This window comes from Salmo salar, chromosome ssa10 (genome assembly GCF_905237065.1).
Source record: "Salmo salar chromosome ssa10, Ssal_v3.1, whole genome shotgun sequence".
Taxonomy (NCBI): domain Eukaryota; kingdom Metazoa; phylum Chordata; class Actinopteri; order Salmoniformes; family Salmonidae; genus Salmo; species Salmo salar.
Window position 1 is genome coordinate 100,597,731 of NC_059451.1, and position 27,171 is coordinate 100,624,901.

Consider the following 27,171-nt stretch of genomic DNA (forward strand, 5'->3'; position numbering starts at 1 on the left):
TTCATCGAGGAAGGTATCTGACAGGCCGGGGTGGGCTGAACTCACTGAGCAAGGTGTCCTTTGTGTTTGTGAAGTATGAGCCCCTCCACTGGAGGGATATTGATTTGGTGTATCATGCAAAAGATGGGCCTTTTGTTTTTGCTGCTGCCAAAGCCTATTTCCACTTGGTTGCCTCCAGGTGCTGCGTTGACAGGTCCTCCTATCATGTCCAAAAGAGCGAGAGAGAGAGCGAGAGAGAGAGCGAGAGAGAGAGAGAGAGAGAGAGAGAGGGGGAGAGGGTGTGAGGCAGGATCATACCAGTATTCTTTGAGTATTTGTGCTGTGGGCTGTAATAGAAATTACAGTGTTTTCAGACACTGTGTGACTAATGCTTCCAGTCAAACAGAGTTAGGTTACATCTACAGTTTGCATACTATGGACATTATGCAGTTACCAGTTATGCCTTTCCATAGGTAAAGAGTATATCAAATGAAACATTGAAATTGGTTGAGATTATTGCAGATAATATTTATATTTTAACCTTAAAAAAGAACATCACATCACTCACTACGGAGCCTTTCATTTTCTGATTGCACAGGACGTACTGGGCCTTGGAGGCACACTGGAGGTCTGGCGCTCAGGGCTGGCACAACCCGTCCTGGCCCGATGCTGACTATAGCCCGGAAAGGGCGGATCGCTGGCATAGGACGAACTGGGCTGTGCTGGGGAATGCGGGGCGCCGTACATGGAACAGGCGTAGAAAATCCTGGGCCCAGGATTCCTACTGGAGGTCTGCCACTTACAGCTAGCATAACCCGTCCTGGCTCAATGCTCACTCTAGCCCGGCAAGGGCGAAGTGCTGGCACAGGACGAACTGGGCTGTGCTGGGGAATGCAGGGTATCGTGCCTGGAGCAGGCGTAGGATATCCTGGGCCGAGGAGCCGCACTGGAGGCCAGATATGTTGAGCCGGCGCACTTTTTCCTGGCTGCCGGCTAACTGTCGCACGACAACGTTGAGGAGCCTGTATCGACCGCACCGGGCTGTGAGTACGTATAGGCGACATAGTGGGCCTTCCTCCATACTGCCTAGCTCCTCCCTCTGTGCGTTATTCGCTCTTGACTCCCCGACCGGCTCTGGTTTCCTCCATGGCTCCCTCCGAAATGCCCGGTTCCCCCCTGACCTAGCAAAACTTCCCTTATGCCCCCCCCAAAAAAATGTTTTGGGGCTCCCTCTTCACCTCCTGAATAGGAGGATACAACGCCTCGTAATTCCGTCGTTCCCTCTTCGCTTCCTCCAGCTCCTCCTTCGGGCGCTGGTACTCCCCAGCCTGGCTCCATGGACCCTTTCCATCGAGGATCTCCTCCCACGTCCACGACTCGAGATACCTCCTCTCCTGCTCCTTACCCCGCTGCTTGGTCTTCTTTTGGTGGGTGGTTCTGTCACAACCGTCGATGAAAGGGGACCAAAGCGCAGCGGGTATACAGTGCTCATCTTCTTTTATTATCGTAATAACGTGAACACTTAGACAAAAATAACAAACCGACAATCAACAGTTCCGTAAGGTTCTCAGACTATACAGGAAACAACCACCCACAACCCACAGGAAAAAACAGGCTGCCTAAGTATGACTTCCAATCAGAGACAACTAACGACACCTGCCTCTGATTGGAAACCATACTTGGCCACACAAAGTTAAACAAACATAGAAAATCAAAACTAGAACATATCCCCTGGAAACAAACAAACCCCAAAACAGACAAAAACTACACCCCCTGCCATGCCCTGACCAACTACAAAGACAAATGATCGTTTTACTGGTCAGGATGTGACAAGATAAAAATATTGTATAAATATTTTATCATTATTAGATGACGCTTACCTGACACACTTCTCTAAAGTGATGGGTCATGTGAAGGAAATGCTATAACCACCCCCCAGCCACATCTAGCTAAGTGGATGGGTCACTATTGTCTAGACATATACACATGAAATACAATAGATGGCCATAATCACCCCCAGACACAGCTGGCTAATTTGATGGGTTATGTAATAATCCAGCTGAAGTGGAGTCTTTTATTTAGACATAGAGCTAGCTAGCTAGCTAAAGAATGAACCAACATAATCCCAATTCATACTACTACCAATACAAACATTGTCATATCTGTAGTATGAATCTGCAGGTAGCTAAAGCTAACAAACTAGGTTCAGTGTTAGCTAGCTAACATTAGGTTATTTCTGTTGACTAACCCCATTCCCTACAAATGTGTGCATCCACGGCATTCAAACGAGGCTGCAATGAAAACTAATGGGACTGTAGCGACTGTGTTGGCATCAAAACCTTGGGTGTGAACTATGTTTCTATTCAAGCATTGATTGACATGGTAATGGCCCGATAGTATTGGAGAAAAGTTGAAAAAACTGAGCCCTCTGTCGCTGTATATTAAATTGTGACGTGTCATGACGTAATGTACAGCACGCATAATGCAACTCATTCTGTGTCATACAGTCTCTCTCCACCAGGTGTAGTGCTTATCTCGCAGTTGAAAAAAAAGGAAGGGACAGAGACAGGGTAAGGGGGATACCAAATCAATTGTACAACTGACTGCATAAATTTTTTGCATCATCACTGCAAACCATCATGACTCTCAAAAGCCGTGACATTCGCTGTTTACGTCTGAAGATAACTTTAGCGCCGCCCTATAGGGACCCTGGGCATCTTTCTTTTGGTGTTTTTCAGAGTCAGTAGAAAGGCCTCTTTTGTGTCGTATGTTTTTATAACTGTGACCTTAATTGTCTACTATCTGTAAGCTGTTAGTGTCTTAACGACCGTTCCACAGGTGCGTGTTCATCTTTGAAAGACAGGGTCCAGAAAAAGGGCCGTTTTTTTTTTGCTGAGTTTATATACCACAAGTGGACTACAATCAAGTTGTAGAAACATCTTAAAGATGATCAATGGAAACAGGATGCATCTGAGCTCAATTTCGAGTCTCATAGCTAAGGGTCTGAATACTTATGTAAATAAGGTATTTCTGTTTTTAATAAATTGCATTAATGTATAAAAACTTGTTTTCACTTTGTCATTATGGGGTATTGTGTGTAGAATGATGAGGAAAACAATTATTTAGTCAATTTTTAAAAAGGTATTAACGTAGCAAAATGTGAAAAAAAGTTAAGGGGTCTTAATACTTTTTCGAATGCACTGTGAAGGTAGTGAGGTCTAAAAGACAGTTCATAAGATTAGCCTAGAGTCCAGACATAGGATGTAAATACAGATATTTGAGGAAATTAGCCGAGACCTGCACAAGGAAGGCTGCACTCGTGAGAGGACAAGCCTTTGATCTATTTTCAGATGAGCCTGATGTTTAAGATGCAAGCTGATTTTGTAGTATCACATATGTGACTCGTTTCAGGATATTAGGCTTATGTCGATCTTCACGACTTCACATGAGCGGCATTCTAACGTATTTTTATTTTTTTATCTAAATGCGTTTTTTGACAGAAATGCCTTCTGGAACATGTGACTGTTCATGTGCCTTAATAACAAACTTGTATTTCATCCATGAATACGAATACAATTGTTACATTATGAGCCACGGAAAAAGTAAGGAACCTTCCCACTAGCCATAATTGGCTTAGATAATGTATGGGCTGGACATGCCGAGAGATGAGTTTGGATTGGTCTGCCATGTAGCATGCTTCTGTCTATAACGTGAGCTGTTCAGTATGTGTTGACAGTCATTTCTACCTCACTGTTTTTGAAAGACATAACGTTAGCCATTGAGAACTACAACATTTTTTAAACATTTCTCAACAACATTGATGCCCTGAATTTACCAGGCGCTATCGACAGATCGGTTGGAAAAAGTGATGTGCTACTTTCTGCACACGCCACGGTCAGCGTGAACCAGAGTGACTTGACACAACGCTGGCCAAACAAGATGTAGCTACAAACAAAACAGAGTTCAACGGTTCCAGCCTGTTGTGAAGCGTTCATCCATGTCTAGCTGCATTTTCAGATATACGCTTCTAATTTTGTCAGAAAGTCATATTTATTGCAAGTTAAGGCGTACTGCTCGTTAGCTAGCAAACGTGTACGATCTGTGTAGTAATAATATTCGAATCAGAAATCCATTTGCATTGCTAGCATAGTTAGCTAACGCACTTTTGTACATTGCGCTGTAACATACAAGTTACCTTATTTTAGCACCCAAAAACGTAATAATTCCAGGTTATCAGTAATATGAAAACCATTGTAATGCACAATTTCTCCCCTTTCCAGCGATATCAATGACAAGACCTTCATGCTGCCTGAGGCTGTACGACACAGAATGAGTTGCATTATGCGTGCTGTACATTATGTCATGACACGTCACAATTTAATGTACAGCGACAGAAGGATCAGTTTTTTCAACTTTTCTCCAATACGATCGATCCCTTACCATGTCAATTAACGCTTGAATAGAAATATAGTTCCCACCCAAGATTTTGATGCAAACACAGTCGCTACAGTCCCATTAGTTTTCATTGCAGCCTCGTTTGACCCATTGCGGTTGCCCAAATTTGTACAGAATGGGGTTAGTCAACAGTACCAATTTTCAAGAATTCACTATGTGAAATGGAATTTGGAAACTTATACAGGCTGATGGTGAGTTGTCCAGTTTTTATTTGTGTTGTGTGTTGTGTGGACACAGCTAGAAGTGACCTGTGCTTTGAAATCTGCAACATCTAGACCAGTCTATTTGAGTTACATTGCTATTTTCAATGCAGTGTTGAATGAACCCAGCACTCTACTGACTTGTGCTTTCAAATGTACGAAACATTAAGAACAACTGTTCTTTCCATGACAAAGACTGACCAAGTGAATCCAGTTGAAAGCTACATTATACAGTTGAAGTCGGAAGTTTACATACATAGATTGGAGTCATTAAAACCTGTTTTTCAACCACTCCACAAATTTCTTGTTAGCAAACTGTAGTTTTGTTATGTCGGTTAGGACATCTACTTTGTCCATGACACAAGTCATTTTTCCAACAATTGTTTACAGACAGATTATTTCACTTATAATTCACTGTATCACAATTCCAGTGGGTCAGAAGTTTACATACACTAAGTTGACTGTGCCTTTAAACAGCTAGGAAAATTCCAGAAAATGATGTGATGGCTTTAGAAAGCTTCTGATAGGCTAATTGACATCATTTGAGTCAATTGGAGGTGTACCTGTGGATGGATTTCAAGGCCTACCTTCAAACTCAGTGCCCCTTTGCTTGACATCATGGGAAAATGAAAAGAAATCAGCTAAGACCTCAGAAAATAAATTGTAGACCTCCACAAGTCTGGTTCATCCTTGGGAGCAATTTCCAAACACCTGAAGGTACCACGTTCATCTGTACAAACAATAGTACGCAAGTATAAACCCCATGGGACCACGCAGCCGTCATACCGCTCAGGAAGGAGACGCGTTCTATCTCCTTGAGATGAACGTACTTTGGTGCAAAAAGTGTAAATCAATCCCAGAACAACAGCAAAGGACCTTGTGAAGATGCTGGAGGAAACAGGTACAAAAGTATCTATATCCACAGAAAAATGAGTCCTTTATTGACATAACCAGAAAGGCCACTCAGCAAGGAAGAAGCCACTGCTCCAAAACCGCCATAAAAAAGCCAGACTACGGTTTGCAACTGCACATGGGGACAAAGATTGTACTTTTTGGGGAAATGTCCTCTGGTCTGATGAAACAAAAATAGAACTGTTTGGCCATGATGACCATTGTTATGTTTGGAGGAAAAGGGGGGAGTCTTGCAAGCCGAAGAACACCATTCCAACCGTGAAGCACAGGGGTGGCAGCATCATGTTGTGGGCGTGCTTTGCTGCAGGAGGGACTGGTGCACTTCACAAAATAGATGGCATCATGAGGAAGGAAAATTACATGGATATATTGAAGCAACATCTCAAGACATCAGTCAGGAAGTCAAAGCTTGGTCGCAAATGGGTCTTCCAAATGGACAATGACCCCAAGCATACTTCCAAAGTTATGGCTAAATGGCTTAAGGACAACAAAGTCAAGGTATTGGAGTGGCCATCACAAAGCCCTGACCTCAATCCCATAGAAGATTTGTGGGCAGAACTGAAAAAGTGTGTGCGAGCAAGAAGGCCTAGAAACTTGACTCAGTTACACCAGCTTTGTCAGGAGGAATGGGCCAAAATTCACCCAACTCATTGTGGGAAGCTTGTGGAAGGCTACCCGAAACGTTTGACCCAAGTTAAAAAAAATTTTGACAAACTTCTGACCCACTGGGAATATGATGACAGAAATAAAAGCTGAAAAAAATCAATCTCTCAATTATTCTGACATTTCACATTCTTAAAATAAAGTGGTGATCCTAACTGGCCTAAGACAGGGACTTTTTTACTAGGATTAAATGTAAGGAATTGTGAAAAACTGAGTTTTAATGTATTTGGCTAAGGTGTATGTGAACTTTCGACTTCAACTGTATATAGAAAAATATGTGTACACTCCTTCAAAATAGTGGATTCGGCTATTTCAGCCGCACCCGTTGCTGACAGGTGTATAAAATCGAACACACAACCATCTCCATAGACAAACATTGTTAGTAGAATGGCCTTACTGAAGAGTTCAGGTACTTTAAACGTGGCACCGTCATGGGTTGCCACCTTTCCAACAGATCAGTTCTTCAAATTTCTACCCTGCTAGAGCTGCCCGGTCAACTGTAAGTGCTGTTATTGTGAAGTGTAACAACGGCTCAATCGCGAAGTGTCAGGCCACACAAGCTCACAGAACGGGACCGCCGAGTGCTGAAGCAGGTAGAAATAGTCTGTTATTGGTTGCAACACTGACTATCGAGTTCCAAAATGCCTCTGGAAGCAACGTCAGCACAATAACTGTTGGTCGGGAGTTTCATGAAACGGGTTTCCATGGCCGAGCAGCCGCACACAAGCCTAAGATCACCATGCGCAAATTTTGCTGACATTGGACACTGGAGCAGTGGATGCCAAATCCAGACTAAACTGGATTTGGTGGATGCCAGGAGAACACTACCTGCCCGAATGCAGAGTGCCAACTGTAAAGTTTGGTGGAAGAGGAATAATAGTCTGGGGCAGTTTTTCATGGTTCAGGCTAGGTCCCTTAGTTTTAGTGAAGGGAAATCTTAATGTTACAGCATACAATGACATTATAGATGATTCTCTGCTTCCAAGTTTGTGGCAACAGTTTGGGAAGGCCCTTTCCTGTTTCAGCATGACAATGCCCCCATGCACAAAGCGAGGTCCATACAGAAATGGTTTGTCGAGATCGGTGTGGAAGAACTTGACTGGCCTGCACAGAATGGAAGCATGTCCCCGCAGCAATGTTCCAATATCTATTTGAAAGCCTTCCCAGAAGAGTGGAGGCTGTTATATCAGCAAAGGGGGGACCAACTCCATATTAATGCCTATGATTTTGGAATGAGATGTTCAACGAGCAGGTGTCCACATACTTTTGGTCATGTAGTGTATGATCCCTTATTGATGTCACTTGTTAAATACACTTCAATCAGCATAGAGGAAGGGGAGGAGACAGGTTAAAGAAGGATTTGGCGTCCAACTCAATATTAGGAAGGTAATGTTTGGTATACCTACCTACAGTATGTGGTGAATTTAAGTCAAATTTATATTGCAGTGGTTACACCTTATATACTGTAAAGGTTGATCTTTTTTACCCTGATATTTGTATTCATGTTTGATGTTGTGTACAGTTTGCGATCCTTAACCTCAAAGTATTGTCCAGTCATTGCTCTGAACTGGGTCTGCATTGCTTACTCTTCCCCTGCTGTCTGATGGCTTGGAATTTAGTTGAAACATATGCCTCTGGCTACATTGGCTTTGTCGTATCAAAGGGCATATAAATCCTCAAAATAAGAGACTGGGCAGCAGAACTAGTGATGCTCTTCTCCTGCTGCCTGATGGCACATGGGCTGTAGTCATTACACCCACTGTACCTAGCAGTGTGGCGAGAGGACTATCAGGGAGCGTGATTGCATAAAGCTATGCCATGATGCTGGGCCATGCTCTGAGGGCAGAGAGCTACTGTGCTGATCAGGGTAATTGGCCTCTGCAGTCCAGCTCTAGGAGTCGGTAGTAATTGTCTCAGACTGCTTGTCCAGGGTCAGATGGTGTTATACTTCTAATGATCAAGGTTGGGTTTTCAGTCTGAATCTGATCCTACATCTTTGGTGAGGCACAACATCTACCCTGTGCGTAACTCTAATCACCTGGAATTGCCTGATTGTTGTCATTGTGGAGGCTTTTTCATTTCATGACAGAGATGGCACGTTTTAGACAGCTCTCCTTCTCCTTAAACAGTTCTCCCCATTGTCAGCTACATAGAAAATGAATTCACAAATCTTGCTTATCTAATTTTTGATGCTTTCTGCCGATCTGGGTCATGCTTTAGCCGTTTCCCCTGCTCTCAGGCTTCCAAGAAGCCTACTGCCAGTTCATCGTCTCTTATGCGGACAAAAGTTTAAAAACCTATTCATTTCTTAATCTCATTTTGTTTATCTTTTTCCATCTAATTCCCTCCCAGCTCTAAATCCAATTTCGCTGCTCTCATTGTCAGTGAGGAGACGGATTGCTTTGTAAATCAACTTCATCTTCTTTTCTCTCTCGTCATGAATTGGATTGCGTACCTCTGATTTCATTGTTTAATTTATTTCAAGGCTCTATTGGTGGAGAATTAGGGGATGAGGAAATAAGTAGAGAATGACATTGCATAAGGGGATAAGGGATACAGCTGTCGATGGGGTGCTTTAAAAGTAGCTACTAATTTAACTTCTGCTTTATGTAGGAAGTGAGTCTTACTGTATCTTATGGGTAAAAGTTCAATCAGCTTAATGTACTGCACTGAATATATCCCCTGAAATAGTCACCTCCAATACAATGTCAATCCACAAGGCATGGTAACCAATGAGTTATGAGAAAGAGATCAGGCAAGCCAAAATAAAGTAACATTGTGCTCTAAATTTCTAACACTTGTCAATTGCTTTCTGCCTTAATGCCCAACAAATTAGAGGATGTGTAATAGAATGTGATTTTCAGCCTTGTGTGTGATCCCTGTCACATTTCCCTGATCTCCTGAACAGAAACACCATGTCCACCCTCAGGCTATGGGCTGATCAGAATTGGGATAAAGGTAATTAAATAATTAATGGCCTTGGTAATCATGAAATTAATCGGTAGTTACAGTAATAGCCTGCACATCCTCCAGTGAAAATGGGACGTATTTTGTTCCAGAGCTGGCCCTATGGCTGGACTCACACAGTGGAGAATGTACTGTAGCTAAGAACTTCTTCAAGAGCACTAGTGTGGCCCCCTCATACATACTGTAGGTTGCAACACTGAAGTCAAATTAAAATACATTACTGCATCATGGTGATTCCACTGATCCATAGTGACAGTCAGACAGACTCAAAGCTATATGAGTACAAGCATCAAAAATATATACTCATCTCTGAACCTGCTGCAAAAGAACAAATAGAAACTTAAGAGCACAAACACATGAAAGTACAGACGCATAATTTATTCTTACATACTAAGGCATGCATGCACACATGCCCGCAAGCAAGCAAGCAAACACACAGACACACACACACACACACACACACACACACACACACACACACACACACACACCACTCTCTCTCTCACACACACACAAACGAACACACAAACACACATGCCAGCACAGAGGGGAGGCAAGCATAGTACAGCATACACATCCCCTAACAACATGACATAAGATAGATCATCATTCCCTGCTATCTTTGTGGCTCTGCCTTTTCACAGTCCAGTCACAGAAGCCTCTGAGCATCACTGCGAAGTATAATCAGAACTTTCCTAAAATGTCTGCTTGATTGAAGGACTGGTGGGTGGCAACTTTCCTGTTATTTATGTCCCCACAGGCTGAAATATAAATCACATCACAGCTTCAGATATGGCTGTGCCTGCCTCCACACCTCCTCTCCACTGGAGAGATACAACACAGATGTTGGAGGAATTATTGTGATTTTGTTTTATGTGACTGAGATTGAGACTGCAAGGGGAACACTCTCAGAAACAGAAATAGATACAAAACACACAGCCAAGGTCATCGCCGGTTCATATTGTGGTACACAGTGTGAGTGAGTGAGTGAGTGAGTGAGTGAGTGAGTGAGTGAGTGAGTGAGTGAGTGAGTGAGTGAGTGAGTGAGTGAGTGAGTGAGTGAGTGAACGAACGAGTGAGTTTCCCTCTCATTTCCCTCTCTGTTTTTATGTTTGGGGTTTTGGCACCTTACGGTCTTGTCAGATCCTATCTGAAATGGTTGATGTGGCCATACCCTGTGTGCACCTGTAAATGACAGGGGATTGCTTATATTTTGGGCTCTGTGTGGTGCATGTCTGTGTGCATGTGTGTGCGTGTGTATTTGTGTCTCTGTCTTGTGTGTGTGTATGTGCAGTCAAATTCCACGTGAACGTTTAGTCACAGTAATTAGGCTTCTCCAGGCTCTGATGCTGCTGATGGCCATTAGTAGCCTACCAAACTTGATAACTGACTGGTACTCAGCACTCTACTGGCCCTCTAATCACTCTGACATCAATGAAAATTTGAAAATCTAATCAAACACTTCATGACAGCATGAGCTCATGTTGCGCAACATTTCTGTAAGCTATGGAATTGCGTGAGACAACAGAGTGATAGCCTCTGTTAAAAAGAGGAAGATCCCATCAGCTTTCTACACACTAGGCCTACTATATTTATTTCTCAACTTTCCTAAAATTAAGCACATTGCTTCTCTTTGCAACAGGAGTATAGCCTACCTGGCTGGCATGAAAAGGAACCACGGGAAAAGTGTCCTCCATATGCTATTTAAGTGCATAGATGACATGTATTTTTTTCCGCTGCCCCTGTTTCGAGTCAGGTGCATGATAATGGTCCATTCTAAATCACAACAAATTTAACACATATATTAAAGACATACATATATATATATATATATATAAAGTTCTGAAACTTTGCACATACACTGCTGCCATCTGGTGGACACTATCGGAATTACAACCAGAGTGATGGCTATAACAGTGACCTTTCTCTTACATTTCAAAGATGGTGGTAAAAAAACACAGGTTGGTTTTTTCTTTATATTTTCTTCTACCAGATCTATTGTGTTATATTCTCCTACATTAAATTCACATTTCCACAAACTTCAAAGTGTTTCCTTTCAAATGGTACCAAGAATATGCATATCCCTGCTTCAGGGCCTGAGCTACAGGCAGTTAGATTTGGGTATGTCATTTAGCCGAAAATTGAAAAAAAGGGGGCTATCCCTAAGAAGTTTTAAGCATATAGGAGTACCTGTTTATTTGTTAACTGCTCAACACGGAATAGCCACTTGTGTGCACTCCCCTCAAATTATTTGGGGAACATATCCTTTCTATTTTATTCAGCTATGTTCAGTGGTATTCTTCATACTATAAAATAATAAAAAATAATGCCATGGATCTCTAAGAATATCTTGTCAGCTAAATGAATTAGTGTAGCCCATAGCCATTGGCATAGCCAGATCATGGCCTACAGTAACACAAGGGCAACTCAAAGTATGCTATTCTGTTCTTCTAAAATAGACTACATATCATGTTTCGTTAGACCTGTCTAAAATAAATAATGTATTTATTGTGATGGTGTAGGCTTTATTACATGGATTTATTAGACTTTTTAAAATGTAGATGTTCCAAAGGTCTGCATCAGTGGATTGTAGGCTATGTGTGGAAGCCAGGAGAAGCTAAATGTGTTTATGTTAATTAACGGTCAATTACCGTGAGACCGGCAGTTATTTGCTTGACAATCACCGGATGACTAAATGTAATGACCGCCACAGCCCTAATTATGCACGGTTTATCCTTTCAATGTTTCATTGCACAAGAACTGCATTAAAAGGCTTCAGAGCATGTGTCATCACTCAGAGCTCATGTACACATGATATAATTATATCTTGTAAACACATTATAATCTCATCATATTGCAATACATGATGGTGTTGCATTTACATTCCTCCCTTTTAACCTACCCCTCCCCTTTCTCTCTTGTTCTCTCATTTCAGCCTTCCCCAACCCCGCCTCTTCCCAAAGAGTGGATGATCCAGCCAATGAATTATGAATGTTGAACAAAATGACCTCTTCTTGGCAGCAGCAGACGATGAGAGGTCCTAGGTGGAACCGGGTCCTGTCCGACCCTTTGTTCGTGCTGCTCCTGGCCCTCCAACTCCTGGCGGTGGCGGGCCTGGTGCGTGCGCAGACCTGCCCATCCGTCTGCTCTTGCAGCAACCAGTTCAGCAAGGTGATCTGCACCCGGCGGGGACTACGTGATGTCCCAGACGGCATCTCCACCAACACACGATATCTGAACCTTCAGGAGAACCTCATCCAGGTGATCAAGGTGGACAGCTTCAAGCACCTGCGGCACCTGGAGATCCTCCAGCTCAGCAAGAACCACATCCGCAACATTGAGATTGGGGCTTTCAACGGCCTGGCTAGTCTCAACACCCTGGAGCTATTCGACAACCGCCTCACCACCATCCCCAACGGAGCCTTTGAGTACCTCTCCAAGCTCAAGGAGCTGTGGCTGAGGAACAACCCAATCGAGAGCATTCCCTCGTATGCGTTCAACAGGGTGCCCTCGCTACGGAGGCTGGACTTAGGGGAACTGAAACGCCTCTCGTATATCTCAGAGGGAGCTTTCGAGGGACTCAGCAACCTGCGCTACCTGAACCTGGGCATGTGCAATCTCAAGGAGATTCCCAACCTCATCCCTCTGGTCAAGCTGGACGAGCTAGAGATGTCAGGGAACCAGCTGACGGTCATCAGACCTGGCTCCTTCAAAGGGCTGATCCACCTGCAGAAGCTGTGGATGATGCACGCCCAGATCCAGACCATTGAGAGGAACTCCTTTGATGACCTGCAGTCGCTTGTGGAGCTCAACCTGGCCCACAACAACCTCACTCTGCTGCCCCATGATCTCTTCACCCCCCTGCACCACCTGGAGAGAGTCCACCTCCACCACAACCCCTGGAACTGTAACTGTGACATCCTGTGGCTCAGCTGGTGGCTCAAAGAGATGGTGCCGGCCAACACCAGCTGCTGTGCCCGCTGCAGTTCCCCAGCAAGCCACAAGGGGCGCTACATCGGTGAGCTGGACCAGAACTATTTCCATTGTTATGCACCGGTTATCGTAGAGCCTCCGGCTGACCTGAACGTGACAGAGGGCATGGCAGCAGAGCTGAAGTGCAGGGCCAGTTCTCTGACCTCAGTCAGTTGGATTACACCCAATGGCTCCATTATGACCCATGGTGCATACAAGATCCGCATTTCCGTGCTAAACGATGGCACGCTCAACTTCACCAACGTCACCATGCAGGACACGGGCACCTACACCTGCCTGGTGAGCAACTCAGCGGGCAATACCACAGCATCTGCCACGCTCAACGTGTCATCCACAGAGAACGTCCTTAGCTACTTTACCACAGTGACAGTGGAGACCATAGAGCCAGTGCATGACGAGGGGCGCACCACAGTTGGGCATAATGTGGGCCCTACCCCTCTGCCGGCTCCTGGGAGACCGTCTCATCCACCTCTACCACCACCACCACGGCCCGAACACCCCTCTCCACCCGGGTCACAGAGAAGACCTTTACCATCCCCGTCACAGACCTGAACGGCGGCTCAATGACCGGCCTGGACGAGGTAATGAAGACCACCAAGATCATCATCGGCTGCTTTGTGGCCATCACCCTCATGGCTGCTGTCATGCTCATCATCTTCTACAAGATGAGAAAGCAGCACCACCAGCAGAATCACCATGCACCCCAGCGCACCATCGAGATCATCAACGTGGACGAGGACTGTGTGACGGGCGGGCCGGCCATGGAGGGCCACCTGACTCTTCCCCCGCTCGAGCATGAGCACCTCAACCATTACAACACCTATAAGACTGCGTACAACCACGTCTCCACCATCAACTCCATACACAGCTCTGCGCACGAACCTTTGTTAATCCGGGCCAGCTCGAAAGACAATGTACAAGAGACCCAGATCTAAAACTTTTTTCATAATGAGACGAATTGATAAAATTACTAAAAGGGACATTATTGGATATTAGTTATGAGGACTATGAATGGGAAGTGGAGGACTTGACTCGCTGTGTGTCCAGGGTATCAGTGGTTGATGTTTATTCAATGACATTGGGAAGGAACTAGGGTATGTCTAATGTTTCAAAAAGTGTCTTTACAAAACAGAAGTTATTTATTTAAGAAAAAATATATTGTGGTTAATCAAGAAAAAAACTGTATTCTGCAATTATTTTTTCAGCACTTATTTCATCAGATGTTTTGTTTTCTTAAGTTGAGGGAGGGTGGTTTACTAATATGCTTACAAACTCTATGTGAATCTAATGCTAACCATAAGTCTGTATGTGATGGCAAGTTGGCAATCTCTTTTTACCCCACATACTTTGAGAATTTCTACATAACCACAGAGATTTCCTCCTGCCACAAATTAATTGATGAAATCTTTTGTGACCATCTGTTAATTTAGATGGATTAAAAGCTTGGTCGTTATCTGAGGGTGAACGCTGGGACTGTCAGCGATGAAATCTGATAATAACACAATATTTCATTAAATCTTCCACTCAAATGCATTAGACACAGATGTACACTTGGCTCTGCCATCAATAGATTGGGGAAGTTAAACGAGGGAAGTGTGTTCCAAACTAACCCAGGGCCAACTGTTAGCAACAAGCGATTCATAGTTGTTTCACTGTGTTTATTGCGCCAGAAAATCACACGTTTCACACAGTGTTTTTGTCTCATTTACACGTTGTGCATTTATACTATTTGTGATTCCTTCTTCATTCTATTTGCTCTAATCCATCATACCTTTGTGAGTCACACAAAGATGCTTTAAGATCACTTTGGCAAATGTAGTCAGGCATATGAGAGCTCCCTGAATGTCATACCCCTTGTTTCCATCTGACACCATCTGTTATAATGGTGTGCCATTCCATCACAGATATGGGCGCATTTCCAGAAGATTGCTGTATCATATTAATGTGGTTCCTGAGAAATTAAGCACTTCTCCAGGTGTTGAAATATCTAATAATTTGTCCAAAAGAAGATACCTAGAACTCCCCCAATAATTCTGATGAGACTCCTGTATGAACTCGCTGTGACCTCTGACCCCTGACTTCAAGGAGCTGACTGGTGAGTGGGAGTGGGGGTTTAGGACCCCGAACACAGCTGTTTCTTCCAGCACATTGCCTGTCGTCTGTAGTCTGTTCCCACATTGGGCACGGCAGCCTCAGATTCACACCGGGCTCCTGCCAAGCGCAGGATGAAGCCCAGAGGACAGAGTGCCAGGGCTTTTGCAGAGAGAGGATTTAGGTATGAGGCGTGTGACTTCGGGCATCAAGCAGATGTTCAGGTCACACCTGCATCCCTCTACTTCGGCCATGGCACCATTTCCATTTTAATTGATGTGCCTGCAGGGGCTTTGGGTGGACAGCTTTTCACAGGCACCCTGTTCCCTGGAAAACGTTCAATGGGCCCCACAGTGAAAGATGGTGCCATAAATACAGAGGCCAAACAAGTACCCTTCACATCCAAGGCTTAGCCACATGCCCCAGGTGTCTCTTTATAGATGAAGTGAACTGATATTTTTTTCTTCCTTTTTACTTTTGATCTCCACACCCTCCATAATGTCAAACATCTAAGAAAGATTATGCAACAGTCCTTTTTCTTTCGGTTCCATTCTGTTTCTGAGAAAATAAATGATTGTGTACTATTTTACATTTTCCAGAAGGTTGGGGGTAAATTCTTATCATTGTTTCCCATCTAGATGTCATCTAGTTCTTCTCTGGGAGAAAGCACTATTAATGATATGATGTCAAATACAGTAGTGGGCTGATTCATTCACCATAGAAACCATGACCTTGAGCAGAAAGGCATGAGCTAACAGAGTTCCCATTGGCTAGATGCTTTACTCATTACTCATAGTCAAATGGAAATATTTCTATGGATAGCGTTAATGGAAATGCACCTCAACTATGTTACAATATTTTTACAGTGACGTAATAGCATGTCATCCCCTTGCACTTGACCAGTGTTTGGCATTAAACAGTAGGCTATAGAGGTTGTTGCAGATGATAATGCTAAGTTGTGTCATCCCTGTTACTTTTCCACTTAAACCCAGACAGTAGGGGATGCAGGACCAGAGAATAGACAAATGATGCAATCAGTATAAAAGTCACTTCTACGGTATACTTTAGGCAGCAAGTGCACAGAAAGATGTAATCCACAAAGATGAATGAATAACTTATTTTAATGTCATGTGGCACTTAATGACGTCATTAATAATTAAGTAAATTCCATCTCACATGAGCTTCTACAACCCAGTTTTAGTCAACATGAAACAAATATGTTCCTCAGTGTGACATCCCTTCCAATACAATAACTACTCATGGTGAAACATGTTTACATGAAGTTTAGCACAGTGGTAAACCATGTCTTTGTGTGTTTGGAGATAATGGTGGGGTCTGGATCCAAAAGTTTGAAATAAGAGTTTATCCATCTTCCCTTCTCTTTCCTTCATCATTTGGAGACTTTTATGGTGAATCTATTGAAATTTAGTCAATCCATCTCATTCTGTATGTACTGTATCTCAGTGTTTTGGTTGGGTAGATGGGGCAAGATGTTTTTCTTTCCACGTCATTTTTATTTTTCTCTGAAAGGGAATGCTGTTCTAGTGGTAGATTTATATAAAGATACATTTTGAAATAAAAAAATAATAAAAAAAAAACATTTGTAAATTTTAATTTTACATGTGCCAACAAACTGTTCAACAAGTGAAAAAGAGAAACATGCTGTAAAAGAATAAGAAATTGATTATCATGTAAGTATACTTTCATGACCTTTTAAAAAAAATGAAGATTGAATATAGAAACCAGAGTTTGTAGTTCATACACAAAAATAAGGTTACAAATAAACTATTGTTGTTTTTCTGTATGGTCTGGTTCTTATTTACAACCTTTTTTATCTATAGTTAGAGCCACAAAACAACACACCACCCAGAAGTGTTTTCTGTGCAAGGAAGGTCATCCGTTGAGGTTGCGGTATAAGTAAGTGAATATGACAGCTGTATATGGAGTGATAATAGCTTTTTCTCCTTCTATTCATTGCATACAGCATCACGGTCTCTGCATATAATTATGGAGATTGCCAGCAGGTTACAACAATGACTAATGTTCTTGTAAATGGTTGATTGTCTACAGTGGGAATGATTATCAAATTACCACTAGCACTCGTCCTTGTCAAGTTTCATATTAAAGACTTTGATATAGACCTGGAAAGTGTGAATGATGATGGTTATTACTTACATTAATTGTTGTACAATCTGGTGAAGAACAGGAAACTGTAACAGGGTCAAAAGGATACAAGGTGCCAACAATATGCCTTGGTTCTCAAATGAAAGACCTTTTACAAGTAAGATAACATGTCTTGTGCTGTTACTAACTACTTACTAACTAGTAATGATAACTAACTCTGATTTAACAGCCACAACAGTAAACACATTGTCACCATCCCCGTAAAACCCCACACCATCAGCAGTTAGTGAAAAGCATGTGTTCGTACAGTACCCTCCCGAGAGGAGAGGTCAGGATTTCCAATTGCGCTTGACTTTTTCACACCAAGGTTTATGAGATTTGGATTAAACTAATCATAAAATCTGATTGTAATTACAGATAATCTAGGCAAGTCTATTGTTAGCACACTTTACATAACTGAGGATTCAGACGCTTGAGGGGAGGAGAAGAAGCATTAACAATGAAATTCAATTGAATTGTAAATGTCTGCAACTTGGATGAATTTGTCTTTTGTGTGTTTGTTTTTGCAATAACATGGTGTACAACAAGGTGTTGATACAAGCCACAGTCATTATAACCCAGTTGCCTCCTCAAAATCAAATCAAATCCCAGTTGCTTCCTCAGTGCAAACATATTTTGAAGTTCATAATAGGCACCTGTAAACTATTTGAAATGGGATGTCTTACACCCTGTTTGCCTTACAAGCCTGTCTGGCTTCGTTTGCAGAATCAAGTAAAATGACATTTACCTGAAATAATATGTTCTTGTATCCATTGTAGACACATTTTTACCAAATCGTATCTATGTATGTTTTTTTTCTTTTGTTATTTCACCTTTATTTAACCAGGTAGGCCAGTTGAGAACAAGTTCTCATTTACAACTGCGACCTGCCCAAGATAAAGCAAAGCAGTGCGACAAAAACACCAACACAGAGTTACACATAAATAAACGTACAGTCAACAACACAAAATAAAAATCTATGTACAGTATCTGATAGACTCAAAGTTCTCTGGTGTGTAAAATAACATCAAACTTTAGAGGACTTTACATGCATGTGTATTAGACAAAAATGCCTACCAGCCTGTGACAGGATCTTGTCATTTTCTGCCTGGATTACATTTTGCAGGCGTTATTGAATGAGGGATTCAGAAGCCTGAGTATAGGACCTGTGCATCAGTAAACACAGTGTGTGCTACTGTCTGATCCTGCAAGGAATGCTACAGCTGCTTTACAACACAGCAGGCAAATGTGTAGTTAGCCATGTTTAAATGTACTATACCTGTTTTACTCTTATTATGTTTGAGCACTAAAAACAGCATGACAGTCTACTGTCGGGTTTGCTTTGTTATTGAATAGAATACATTTTCTCTCAGCCTCATGGAAAAATGTGTAGAATAGCATGAGATTAGCTAGACAACTTTAGCTATACAATTAGCTATACATTTTTTCTCTTTGCCCAACAGTGTGTGTGTTTGAAGGACAGGTTGGGGGTGGCGGGCTGCTTTGGTTCCAGCAGGTGTTAGGGCGAGAGAGTGGGCATTGCTGAATATTTTTTTTAGCTCTAGCAGGCTTGCCTGCCAATGCGTAGGACTGATCCAGCATTACTCCTGATTTTAGAATGGGGACAAAACGGTGCACCATGGTTTTAGCAGTTTGGTGCACATAATTGGTATAGATGTTGATACCTCTGTCTCTATCTGTTTCTATCTCTTTCAATGAATGCTATTTCAATTGCCAAAATAATTTATTTAAACCGCAATTCATTACACTACATTTTTCAAATGTTTTCCTTTCTGCTCAGAGCGATGTGCAAGGTGCACAAACAAAAACCTGAGGATCCTGCTGTTCCTTGAAGGAACAATGCATTACGATGCCAAGCACTTTTCCCTTTGATCAAGGTCGAGGATGTGCCATGGTTAGTATTCATAACATCAGTCTATTCAAAACACAGCCCAGGGCCCACTGTTCCACCTGCTTCTCCTTAATACACCATTAAACTCCTCATTTCTCTCCTTAGCCTTCGCTTGAGGCAGCCTGGGTAAATTAACGGCTGATCCATGCTAGGGCCTAGTGTGCCACTCTCATGTTCCCCTTAGCTGTGCCCTGTCTCTTTGGAACCACTCTTAGAGATGTGTAGCTTTGTTGTTGTGTACCTCTTACAGCCTCTTACATTCTCCTTTTTTAGGAAAATAAATGACTGATGTCAGTGAAACCATATTGGTCTTCCAGTCCCTTTCAGAGCACCCTTCAGAATGGCTCTCTGGTTTGCATAGGTGTGGATGTTTTGTCACTCACTGCTTTTCATATGCTGGTGATTGGTATCATAATTACATCACAAAATCAATCTCCCCATCCTTCAGAGGGCTTATTAATCCGCTTTGTCATTTATGTTTATCAATTCATCATCAGCCAATTAACCACAATGAACTAGTCCTGCTTACAGGCTCCACACACACACACACACACACACACACACACACACACACACACACACACACACACACACACACACACACAATCAAGAACTCTAAACAGGTTGTTCTGGGATATATATACAGTGTTTTTAATTGCTTTGGTGCAATTTTAATTGTATTTGGTAAAATTTCACAACTGTACAAAACTCAAAACAATCATCTCAACTTTAAGCATATTTTCAATTGACTAAGTGCAGCACACAAGCATCTCCATGTGCACATGTCACGGTTGTCGTCGGGAAAGGAGGACCAAAACGCAGCAGGAATGTGGATGCTCATCTTGTTATTTATTGAAACCAAGGAAACACCAAAATAACAAACGACGAAGAACTCACGAACAACCAAACAGTCTTGTAAGGCTCACACACGCAAAACAAGAGACAATCTCCCTCAAACACTAAACCAAACACATACCCATATATAGGACTCTCAATCAGAGGCAACGAGAAAGCACCTGCCTCCAATTGAGAGTCCAACCCCCCATTAACATAAACATAGAAATACAACTAACTAGACTAAACATAGAAATACATTAACAAGGAACAGTGCCCCCAAAAAAACGGAATACCTAAATCAAATACCCTTCCACAAAAAACACCACCCCGAACCACATAAAACAAATACCCTCTGCCACGTCCTGACCAAACTACAATAACAAATAATCCTTATACTGGTCAGGACGTGACAGCACAGCTGTCTCTGAAGATTGTGTGGTAGGATGCAGGCCATTCCTTGGATCCTACAATGCTGCACACCTCATTGTGTTTCTCAATGAAATTGAGCAAACCTGTCAAGGATGAAGGGGTCACTTACAGTGCATTGGGAAAGTGTTCAGACCTCTTGACTTTTCCACATTTTGTTACGTTACAGCCTTATTCTAAAATGTATTAAATCATTTTTTTCTCTCATCAATCTACACACAATATCACATAATGAAAAGGCAAAAACATTGTTATTTTTTATTTTTTATTTTTACTGAAATATGTATTACATAAGCATTCAGACCCTTTCCTAAGTACTTTGTTGAAGCATCTTTGGCAGTAATTACAGCCTCGAGTGCTTTTGGGTATAACGCTACAAGCTTGGCACACCTGTATTTGGGGAGTGTCTCCCATTCTTTTCTGCAGATCCTCTCAAGCTCTGTCAGGTTGGACAGGGAGCGTTGCTGCACAGCTATTTTCAGGTCTCTCCAGAGATGTTCGATCGGGTTCAAGTCCGGTCTCTGGCTGGGCCACTCAAGGACATTCAGAGACTTGTCGCAAAGCAACACCTGCATTGTCTTGGTTGTGTGCTTAGGGTCGTTGTGCTGTTGGAAGATGAACCTTCGCCCCAGTCTAATGTCCTGAGTTCTCCGGAGCAGGTTTTCATCAAGGATCTCTCTGTACTTTGCTCTGTTCATCTGCCCCTAAATCCTGACTAGTCTCCCAGTCCCTGCTGCTGAAAAACATCCCCACAGCATGATGCTGCCACCAACATGCTTCACCGTAGAGATTGTGCCAGGTTTCCTCCAGATGTGACGCTTGGCATTCAGTCCAAAGAGTTCAATCTTAGTTTCATCAGACCAGAGAATCTTTTTTTCTCATGGTCTGAGAGTCTTTAGGAGCATTTTGACAAACTCCAAGCGGGCTGACATGTGCCTTTTACTGAGGAGGGGCTTCCGTCTGGCCACTTTACCATAAAGGCCTGATTGGTGGAGTGCTGCAGAGATGGTTGTCCTTCTGGAAGTTTCTCCCATCTCCACAGAGGAACTCTTGAGCTCTGTCAGAGTAACCATTGGGTTCTTGGTCACCTCCATGACCAAGGCCCTTCTCCCCCGATTGCTCAGTTTGGCTGGGGAGCCAGCACTAGGGAGAGTCTTGGTGGTTCCAAAATGATTCTCTTTAAGCATGATGGAGGCCACTGCGTTCTTGGGGACTTTAAATGCTGAAGAAATGTTTTGGCACCCTTCCCCAGATCTGTGCCTTGACACAATCATGTCTCTACACTCTACGGACAATTCCTTCAAACTCATGGATGGTTTTTTCTCTGACATGCACTGTCAACAGTGGGATCGTATGCTGACAGGTGTGCCTTTCCGAATGCTCTGTATGTCATTGTGTGGGCGGTCCATAAGCGCAGACGAAGGATATCAAGGATCTGGAATGATTCTGTATGGAGGAACGGTCTAAGATCCCTTCCAATGTGTTCTCCAACTCATTAAACTTTTTAGAAAAAGGCTCAGTGCCATTATCCTCGCAAGGTGAGGTACTGAAAGGTATTGAAAATAGGGATGTCAATCATTTTGTTCCCTATCTTTTTGAGAAACAAAAATATTACTTGTTAAACAAAATCTCTTTCTCTGAGCTATTTAATTAGTATAAAATAATATAATTGTCAAATTTTTTCTTTGCAAACAATAGAATAATTATTTATTTCATTCAGTCATTTTTGCTAATCTTTATCAAGGGCGTCAATAATTTCGTACCTCACTGTATATCCCAGAACAACTTGTTTACAGGTCATGATTTTGAGGTCATGATTTTGTGTGTTCTTCTATCAAATATCTTGGATTTTACAAAACTGCAAAAAGTTAAGAGAATGAAATTGCAAACACAATGTTATAGTATACAGTATCATACACAATTATTTGTATATCACAGCCCATAACCTTATCTTATAGCACCAGTAGGCTTGAAATCTTGTATTTCAGTCACATTTCAATGATATTAAATATGGTATTGGCAGCTTGTGTCTGTTGTTGCTACTGCTGTCCATCAATGAGTTGGATGTGGTCTTACCCTGTACATTACTGATAAAGGGCATGCCCTGAAAACCAGTCTGTTTATTAAGGGGCTGAAAATGCTCTCTCTCTCTCTCTCTCTCTCTCTCTCTCTCTCTCCTGCAGGGCCACGTTGTCTAAAAATTCCATTCCACTTCATCTGCTTTCCCAACATATGCAACTACCGACAATAATTGCCCTCAGCAAAATCCCATTAAATGCATAGATCTGTGAAAAGGGGAAGCTAGGGTAGCATTCTGGAAACTCTATATCTAGGATCCAATGGAGTAGAGGAATGGGTCTTTCTGTATTAGATTTATGAGGTGATTTTTGATTCACTGAATATGTTTACCACTGGTGAATATGGAAAAGTTGCATGAAAATTATTACAGGGATTTTGTTGGATATACAGAGGCGGAGGACAGTCTGAGAGAAAGGAATGACTAAGCGCTGTTGAACATATACAAATGACGCAGGTCACAAGGCCCATTTGTTCTGAGAGATTAATGTCCTGTGCTCTGCAACAAAATTTCTGTTGTGACTTTCGGGGGAGGAAGAGCTGAGCTACAAACAAATGATATATGCATGTAATTGGTTGGCTAATAATATATGGTCCTCCAATTCATCTTGCCATCAATGGTGTGGAGAGGCTTATTATTGCATTACTCCTCCATAGGCCATTTGTTAGCTGTGTATGTGGATCACGGTGAGGATAAACATAATGTACAGGAGGAGTCCTTGGGTGTACAGCTGGAGACCTTGGAAATAGAATAGAGAATGAGATAAAATAAGATGCATACACATGAGTTACTTCAGGACAAGAAAACGGTATACTTCAGGGAAAGAACATAGTAAAGCTTCTGGGAGAGTGGTGAGTTATGCCAAACCCTTTCAGATCCAAAAAAGATTTACCCCTAGGAGAAATTTGATCACGCATTGTAGAGTGCTTGACATTTAAAAGTAATTTCAGATTCCGCAGTGTTTACAGTGAACGTGATCTCTGCAAACGTGGGACCATTGCCTTTAAAAGCCATATTGTTGACAGTGCTCTACAAAATTAAGTTGTAATGAATCCCAGTCAAGATCTTGTCTGTCAATCAAAAATCCTCATTCTGACGTGTCATCTGTATGTGCAGCAGACCAACTATCTCATAGAGGAAATAAAAAGGTATTCATTAAGACTGAAGTTAATGTATGCCAGTCTGCAGATAGCTGCTGGGTATACTGTATCTAGCTCTCTCTATGACCTCTGAGTGCACATGCTAACTAGAAAGCCCTAGTTTGAGAGTAAAAAAATTGCAACACTTTAAATTAAGTTGCCCCTATTACTATGTAACTGCACAGTAATAACTGTAGTAACAATATAGTAGTTACATTGATAATACTATGTTAATGCAGTATAATAGGTTGTAGTGGTATTAGTTATTACACAATTGGAACAAGGACTGTGTAATTACCCATCCACTTGCTGGAAGTTATTCCACACGTGTAATTACTGATGTTTTTACAAATGTTGTTGTTCCACTATGTAACTAATGTTTAGTAATTACATGTGTAATAACCTCCAGCAAGTGGATGCACAAGCATTAACATCTGCTAATCTGTGTAAAAGAGAAATTGATTGTATTTGGTTTGAAAATCACCTGTGAAATACCATATTAATAATTCAAACCAAAATGTGACCTTGTTACCTGTAACTACACACTTTGAAATGGGGAATTGAATTTGAAAGCTTTCAATATGAATCTTTGTTAAATCCATTCAAGAAAAGTCAAACTGAAAACTTTCCTCCTTTCTCCTAATTTCTCATGTTTAGCCTATTCTATCAACAAAGGTTGCTATATTGTAACTAGATTAGTAATTAAACATATCACTTCACTTTACATTCAATTGCTTGCTCCTGGATAAGTACATTGTAAATACATGTATATACCTTGTAAAAACATTGTAATTACAGAATTAGTTGTTAAAGATTATTATATTGTAAGTACAATGTAACTAAAAGGGTTATTTGTCTCCTAATTTTTACATTATAGTTAAAAAGGTTATACCCTGTTGGGTTTCACTTTACATTAAGTTGCTTGCTCCTCGGTAGGTGCATGATAATTATAATAATAATGTATGTAACATTAGCTACAAATTGGAACAAGAAAATGTGTAAGACATCCGTAATTACACATTCCTCGTTCCAACTGTGTAATGACTGATACCGCTGCAATCCTATTAGCATGTAATTACCTAGCAATGCTACGCTATGAGGAGACAGATTGCCATACAAGCAAGATATCTACTTATGTAGGCTACAACTTTTGTAACAAAGTTTTCCAACTTTACCTTAAAATGGGCTAATTTGAAACACATGAATATATACCCATCTTACTGAAATGTTATTCATGCTTTTTCTCTAGACAGTGCCATCTGACTGTCTACAAGAACACAATATGGCTATTTTGATGAATTGTCTATGTCAGCAAGTGAAATTTTAGCAAATAATCCATATAAAGTTGTGGTGAAATTAAACTGGCAGAAAGTTGATGACAATGATAGATGTGCTCATTTTGCAAACCCAAAATATATCTCTGTTTCCCAATAACTGCTTCATCCTGACAAAAATATTGATCTAATTTCGGACAAAGTTTGCCACTTCACGGTAAGTTATGCATTCTCCAGTACCATTCTGCCGAGCCTTACAGCATGCTGAACATACATTGTATACACGTAACATACATTGTATACTGTACAGTACATTAGGGGTGTTAAACTCATTCCACTGAGGTCTTACTGTCTGCAGGTTTCTGTTTTTTACTTTAAATTAAGACCTAGACAACCAGGTGAGGGGAGTTCCTTATTTTTATGGTTAAGTGCCTTGTTTGATGGCACATCGACAGATTTTTCATCTAATTGGCAATGGGATTTGAACCCAACACTCTTAATCGCTAGACTACCTACACCTTTGACATGCCTTCTTGCCCTGAGGAAGAACCTTTTCGTGCCCTGAAGTAACTCATGTGCATGCATTGTTTCTGTACATCAATTATCATTTCTAAAGTGGAAGTTGGAAAAGTTATATTTGAGTGTTTCAGTGAATGGTTAGTGAGGGAGGCCCTGCTCTCTCGCTTCCCCAGTTGTTTAGTTAATTTTCATTCCAATCTCCTTTGCATTAGCGTAGCCTCTCCTGTAGCCTGTCAACAATGTGTCTGTCTATCCCTGTTCTATCCTCTCTGCACAGGCCACACAAACACTTCACACCGCGTGGCCGCTGCCACTCTAACGTGGTGGTCCCAGCGTGCACGACCCGCGTGGAGTTCCAGGTCTCCGGCAGCCTCTGGAACTGCCGGTCTGCGGCCAACAAGGCAGAGTTCATCTCAGCCTATGCTACCCTCCAGTCCCTCGACTTCTTGGCGCTGACGGATACATGATTACCAGAGAAAACACTGCTACTCCTACTGCTCTCTCCTCGTCTGACCACGTTCTCGCATACCCCGACAGCATCTGGTCAGCGGGGTGGTGGCACTGGAATCCTCATCTCTCCCAAGTGGACATTCTCTCTTTCTCCCCTGACCCATCTGTCTATCTCCTCCTTTGAATTCCATGCTGTCACAGTCACCAGCAAATTCAAGCTTAACCTCTATGGGCTAGGTGGGACGCTAGCGTCCCCCCCGTGGTGCACTCCATCAACAGCAGGTGCATTTCAAGAGCGGCAAATTTGAATCCAAATAAATGTCAAAATTCACATTTTTCAAACATACAACTATTTTACACCCTTTGAAAGATAAACATCTCCTTAATCTAACCACGTTTTACGATTTCAAAAAGGTTTTACGGCGAAAGCATAAATTTAGAGTATGTTAGGACAGTACATTTACAAGAGTTGTGTGTAATGTTTTGTCAATTCAAAGACAGGGTCACCAAAACCATAAAACCAGCTAAAATGATGCACTAACCTTTTACAATCTCCATCAGATGACACTCCTAGGACATTATGTTAGACAATGCATGCATTTTTAGTTCTATCAAGTTCATATTTATATCCAAAAACAGCGTTTTACTATGGCATTGATGTTGAGGAAATCGTTTCCCTCCATTAACCGGCAGTCAAGTCAACACCACAAATTAAATAATTAAAATTAGAAAACATTGGTAAAATATTATATTGTCATTTAAAGAATTATAGATTTACATCTCTTGAACGCAATCAACTTGCCAGATTTAAAAATAACCTTACTGGGAAATCACACTTTGCAATAATCTGAGCACTGCGCCCCAAAAAATACGCGTTGCGATACAGACTAGCCGTCATGTTGGGGAGATCTAAAATCGAAAATACTATGTAAATAATCCATTACCTTTGATTCTCTTCATCAGATGTCACTTCCAGGTATCACAGGTCCATAACGAATGTAGTTTTGTTCAAAAAAGCTCATCATTTATGTCCAAAAATCTCCGTCTTGTTAGCACATGATCTAAGCCAGCCGGACTTCTCGTCATGAACGAGGGGAAAAAATATATTTACGTT

At 41.8% G+C, this 27,171-nt stretch overlaps 1 pseudogene; it reads left to right on the top strand.

Annotated features, from left to right (window-relative positions):
- Positions 1-17,060, top strand: part of LOC123723936 (leucine-rich repeat-containing protein 4C-like) — a 50,139-nt pseudogene extending 33,079 nt beyond the window's left edge.
- Positions 17,061-27,171: the final 10,111 nt, after the last annotated feature.